Source organism: Herpailurus yagouaroundi, unplaced genomic scaffold, assembly GCF_014898765.1.
Source record: "Herpailurus yagouaroundi ecotype Mexico unplaced genomic scaffold, PumYag 77, whole genome shotgun sequence".
In the NCBI taxonomy this organism is placed as follows: domain Eukaryota; kingdom Metazoa; phylum Chordata; class Mammalia; order Carnivora; family Felidae; genus Herpailurus; species Herpailurus yagouaroundi.
The window spans coordinates 13302359-13308459 of NW_024412388.1; positions in this window are offsets into that span (position 1 = coordinate 13302359).

Sequence of the window (6101 nt, forward strand, 5' to 3'; positions counted from 1 at the left end):
GGCCTCCTCACCCTACTTCCTTCTTCCTCGAGGCTCTGTTCTGTCTCACATGAGCCAACCTGCCCCCTCTGCTGCCTGCCAGCCATCTTACCTAAGCCTCTGTCACACAACGCCTTTGCCTGTTTTCTGGAAAGAATAAAAAAAAAAAAAAGATTGGTTCCCACTCTTTGCCTTAATAGAGGGAAGCCCTTGTCGGCATGAAATTGGAATTGCTTTGCCCTATTCACAGCACGGCTGTTGGCCTCCACTGACCCCTGAAGCGCGTTAATATCTCAGCAGCAAGTGGACGGACCGCATAAAGTGGCAGGGGACACGCCCGAAGAAAGTCAGCTGAGTGCCACAAGGGATGGGGGCGGCCACCCGCTCTGGGCTCTGAACTTGAGGACTTCGTGGCCCGAGCAGACTGGAAATGGTGGTTTCTCCGAGCTGGGGTCAAAGGGGAGGAAGGCGGGCTGTGTAGGGCGGAGCCCAGCCGGAGAGGGCGGGTGGATTCTTCATTTCTTTATCTGCTTGTCTAGTGTCTCCACTGACGGACACTGAGCTTCCCCTGGCCCAGGCCGTGCCATCAGAGGGCTCCCGTGATGCCCACTGATCGCGGTGCCTGGCTAGCCAGGCAGGTGCAGAGGCCCCTTGAGGCCACTCCCATCCCCCCACCCCCAGCCCATCGGCCAGGCTGGCAGCCCACCTCCTCCTGGTCCGCGGGGCTCTCCGAGTTGGGCTCGTCGACGGCAAGTGCTCACGGCTGCCACTCGCTGTCTCTTGCGGTGGCTCCGAGATGGGACCACCCTTCTGTGGCCTGGGTTCTCAAGCTGTGGACACCGGGGGTGCCCCCATCACTTGGGTCACAGGAAGTGGGAGAGGCACATAACATTCACCCCGCTGCTGCCCCTTCTGGGGAGGAGGGCCGGGTCCGGCTCTGCTGGCAGTCCCTTGTCACCATCTGCTCTTTTGCCATGGGGACCCTGGGGGGGGGGGGTCACATGGCTCCTCTGCCCTGTGCCTCCGTAGACTGGAGACAGTCCCCCCTCCTGCTTCTGCCCTGGCTGAGCCATTGGCCAAGCAGGAGCAGATCTGGAGACCCGCCTACACCGCCGGCCTCTCTTCCCAGGCTCACAGCCTCCTTGTCCACGGGGAGATGCGGACAGCCCCTCCTCAGGGCTCTGGTGCCACACCAAGACAGGAACCCAGCCTTTCAGAGTCGCTGTCCTGAAAAGCTGTAGGGCCCGGGGGGGGGGTGGTCTCTGCCCCTGCGGGGGTGCTGACAGCCCCAGACGGTCCCTCAAGCTGGATGCTCACCCATCCTTCTCCAGGGCAGCACGGATGGGTGGCCAGCGTCAGGGAGACTCGGCCAGGAGCCCTGACTCCTGGCAAAAAAGAAAGCTGGGGGCGGCGGGGCCCGGCCGCCCCCCCCCGCCGCGGGAGGGCTGCTGACTGAGGAAGCCTGCTTGGGACACTGTGGTCAGGTTCACCCTGGGATCAGAGATCTTGGGGAGACAGGAGGCTCCACAGAGGGACTTGCAGATGACAGATGGAGGGGGCAGTGACGGGGGTCACTTGGAGGAGACTCTGGAAAAGGACCCTCCCGTCCACTTGGGCTCTTGCAAAACAGAAAGAGACCAACGCCGGGACTGAATGCGATAAGGAGAAAGCTGAGGAGTCAGGAGCGGGGAGGACACAGAGACAAAGAGGGAGAGACAATAAGGAGAATGAGAGAGAGACAGGGACAGAGATGGAACAAAAGAGCCTGACCCTGCAGCCCAGCCAGGAAAGTAGAGCCACAGACCAGAGCGGGGAGTAGAGTTTTCCAGAAAGCACTTAAGCTGTTATGTCAGCAATTACGCCCTGGGCCTCCTCCGGGAGCGACAGCCCTAAGTGATAGGTGGAAGGAAACAGATGCGCGAAACACATGCATTTTTGTCAAACGGGCTCAATTGTCAGCGACAGGCCGAAATGTCAGCACACACAGCGGAGTCCCCGGCTGCCAGCTGCACTGACCTTGGGGCGGAGCTTCCCTGGCCACCGCCCGGACTCTGCCCCCTGATCTTCTCCCTCTCCCCACCCGGGCCCACATTCCCCCCTCCGCCTCGAATCCCACTGACCCTGGAGTGCCCAAGGCCACACACAGAAAGCATTTTGGAGGAGTCCTTTCCTAAGCTGATGCCCACACCCCACCTCCTACAGGAACTTCCTTCTCTGACCCAAGGGAAAGTCCCTTAAATCCCAGACGGGGGGGATGCGACGCCATAAGAGGGGCCCCAGAGCGGCCAAGCGCACAGACCGGGCCTGGGCCCGACGTCCAGTTCCGTCGCTATCGCTGTGACACGGGCACTTGACTTACCCTCTCTGTGTCTCCATTTCCTCCTCTGTAAAATGGGCCTGCCAGGGTTCACAGCATTCATCCCAGAGAGTCAGATGAAAGACTGGGGAGCTCTTACTTAGGATGAGGCCTGGCATGGCCGAAGTACTCCGCGAGCGTTAGCTACTGGTATCCTCACAAGGCACTAGGGAGCCAGCGAAACTTACGAGCCAGGGGTGAGGGCATCAGAATCATGGAAGATGCTCAGAAGCAGACAGGAGAGTACTGCCGGGGGAGAGTTCTAGATCCTCGCTCCTCGGCGTGGTCTCTGCACCAGCAGCATCGGCGTCCCCTGGGAACTTGATAGCCGTGCAGAGCCTTGGGCCCCACCCCCGCCCCCCAGACCCGCTGAATCCGAGGCGCTATTTTAACAAGATCCCACGTGCTCGTGGGCCTAGTCAACTTTGAGACGCCTGCTCTTGGCACAGGGAAGCCAGTCAGGTGCTTACTTAAGTCGCTCCCGGGAGAGGTTCCGTGAAGGTCAGCGGCGCCGGCTGGAGGGGAAGGGTGTGCGAAGCTTTGATTATGTACCACGCACTGGGCTGGAGGCTTTAGCCCTTGAAACAATGCCGTCTGTCCCCCACTTTCCAAACGCAGGGACAAAGCTCAGAGGCGCCGTGGGACTCGCCCAGGCACCAACACGCCTTGCGCAGCAGCACCGGGGAGGCGGCCTGGGCGATCCCAGGGGCGGGGCCAGGCAGTGGGGCTGGGGGAGGGCAGGAGCCTCAGGAGGGGCCCCCAGACCTCCGGGAAGGGTGGGTAGGGAGGGCGAGGGAGCCGTGATCACGAGCCAGAGGTCCTTTGGTCTGCACAGCCAGAGACGGAATAAAGGGTCCGGAATGAGAACGCAGGGGGACGTGGTAAGTTTGACGCTGGACACCCTGAGTGCGCGGAAGGAGGGCCGTGCGCCGGCTGACTTCCGGCAGGTCTGGGGCTCAAGCGGGGTGCCGACGTGGCCTCCTCTGTCTGGAGAACAACAAACAGGCGTTAAGCGCGGACCGTCTGCCAGGCGCTCCGGCGCGCTGGCCCCGTGGACAGGTGTCCCCCTATCTTAGAGAGGAGCAGGTAGAGGCTCAGAGGGTGAGTCGTTTGCTTAAGGTCACACAGCCCACGGGCACAGCTCTGAGATCTGAGGCCACGCCTGCCGGGAGAAAGCACTCGTGATCTTTCCATTGCGCCAAACCACGGATAACCCACGCTGGAAGTTTGGGGCGGGGGGAGGGGGAAGGGAGGGGCTTAATTTAGCCCTTCGCCCCAAGGCCTAACGGACCAGTTCCCGACCCCGAGGCGGCCCAAGCCCAGGCCCGTGGAGAGCTACCAGGCGGGGCTGGAATGTGAACGTCACCCAGAAAGGGGCTTCGTTGTGAGGAAGATGTCCTCGGGGTTGGATGGCACAGGGCGGGGGCGGGAATGTTCTGCAGCCGGGTGGGAAGAAGCCCGGGAGCTGCCCAGTCCAAGCTCACCCCATCCACAGTGAGGGCCAGGGATGCAACGACCTTGGGGGTAGAAAGCGTTGCGGGTTCAAACTGCAGGCCTTGCCGGGGCGCCTGCGTGGCTCAGTCGCTCAAGCGTCCAACTCTGGGCTTGGGCTCGGGTCATCAGCTCACGGTTCGTGAGTTCAAGCCCCACGTCGAGCTCTACGCTGAGAGGACGGAGCCTGCTTGGGATTCTCTCCCCCCCCCCCCCCCCGCTCCGCTCTCTGCCCCTCCCCCGTGCTCTCCATCTCTCAACATAAATCAACAAACATTTTTTAAAAATAACTGTAGCTTTGCCGTATTCCCACCGCGGGACCTCGGGCCAACCGCTCAACCTCTCTTAAAGTCTGTTTTTCCAACTGTGAAATGGACCGAGGCAGATGGTTCCCCTAAATATTCTAATGATCTGAAGCTGGCCGGTGGAAGGGGCAGTACCGTGCGGTGGTTAGGAAGGTAAGCTTTGGAGCCCAACTCTGTGGGGTTCACATTCTGGCTTGGCTTTTGACTAGCTGTGCGACCTCAGGCCACTCACATACCCTCTCTGTGCTTTAGTGGCCTGTCTGCATAATGAGGGTAATAACCGTACCTGCCCTTAGGGCCAAAAGGCAGGGGATATAGAAAGTACTTAGAACGCTGCCTGGCGTGTAGTACGTGCTCAATAAATATTACCTGTCATTTCTCACCGATGATAACATCGGTCTCCGGGTTTTAGTGCTAGACAAAAGGGACCTCGTGGGGTTCCTTCCCCTTCCCCCAAGGTCATGCTGTGCCCTCAGATCATCCCAGCATAAGGGGAAGGGGATGGAGAAGGAAAAAGGATAAAGGAGAGAGAAACGCCCATCTACCAGCTGGCATTGTTTCAGTCAGTCCACGCAACAGCCGCGTAAGGTGAGCACGACTGTGCTCGTGTCGTAAGTAGAACAAGAAGGGAGGACCAAGGGGGAGAAGGGACTTGCCCGGCATCACAAGCTATGGGTAAGAAGTGACTCTCTCTCCCCCATTTCCTGCTTCCCCTCGGTGGGGTGACGTGGCCGCCCTGACACCCGCCCTCCGCGGGCACAAGCCAGAAACCCCTGGCAGCGGGAGATGAATGCCACCCTCTCCTGCGGCCAGGGGCAGCCCAAAAGAAACAGGAGAGAACATTCTCCACGGATGCCCCGGGGCAGACCCTCTGCCTGCTACCATAGGGCTCACCCCCTCACCCCGACACCAGAGAAAAGGCCTCTTCCTGACAGCTGAAACAGAGAGGGACGTCGAGTTTCAACCCATGTTACAGTTGGGGAAACTGAGGTCGTGGGCAGCTCCCCAGGGGTTACCGCAGGTAGGCAACAAAGTGCAGACGGGAAGCGGGGTGGGCTCACCCCCCCATCCCTTTTTCTGGAATTACACCCAACTGAGCTATTTCTGCCTGGTAAAGAAAATAGTGACTTGGCTCCTTTGGGGGGGGGCGGGGAGATCTTGGAATCCGTGCCAGGAAAGAACTGCAGGGCGGGCCAATCTGGTTGGGGGAGGAGCTTGTGCAGCCAAGGCGGGCCTCCCCAGTGACAGGGTCCAGCAGGGGGCTGAGGCCTGAGCCTGGTGGCCCCTTCCTGGGGCTGGGCACGGTCTGTCGGACAACAGCCTTGACTTTGCGACACCACGCCCAGCCTTCTGCTGCTCCGAGGGTCCCGGGTTCTAACACCTCCGAAGACTTTTACTGGGGTCTCTGGCTGAGGTCCCGAAAAGAGTCCAGGTCTGAGATAAGTCTGCCTCACCGTGAGCCTGCTTCCACCTTGTTCTTTTTTTCTCAATTTCCCCTAAAATATATGCCTGTGTGTGTGTGCGTGTGTGCGTGCGCTGAGGTTGTTCCTGGGGGACTATTAACTAAGAATAATTTATCCAAGAAATTTGTTATGTTAGAATTACCAATTAGATATGATTATAACTTACCATGGCTAACGCCGCACTACTGTTGGAAATCTGAATGCCATTAAAATCGAATTAGCATATATTAAGTCGAAGGCGGTCTTACCGCAGTGCGCCAGCACATTCGAGCCGCGCCAGGCCGGGCCCGGGGCTCTGCTGCCCGCTTCGGCATGCGGGCCACGTTGCCCACGGCGCCCAGGTGCGTGCCAGGCAGCCTCCGGGCAGCTTTTCTGATCCTAAGCCGGGACCAGATGGTCCGTGCCCACAGAAAGGGGCAGATTTGAAAGTGGAGGTGACATTCAAGGCTCTGTCCCTGAACGGGTGGCGAGAACCCATGGAAAGGAATCTGTGGCTGCCACCGTCAA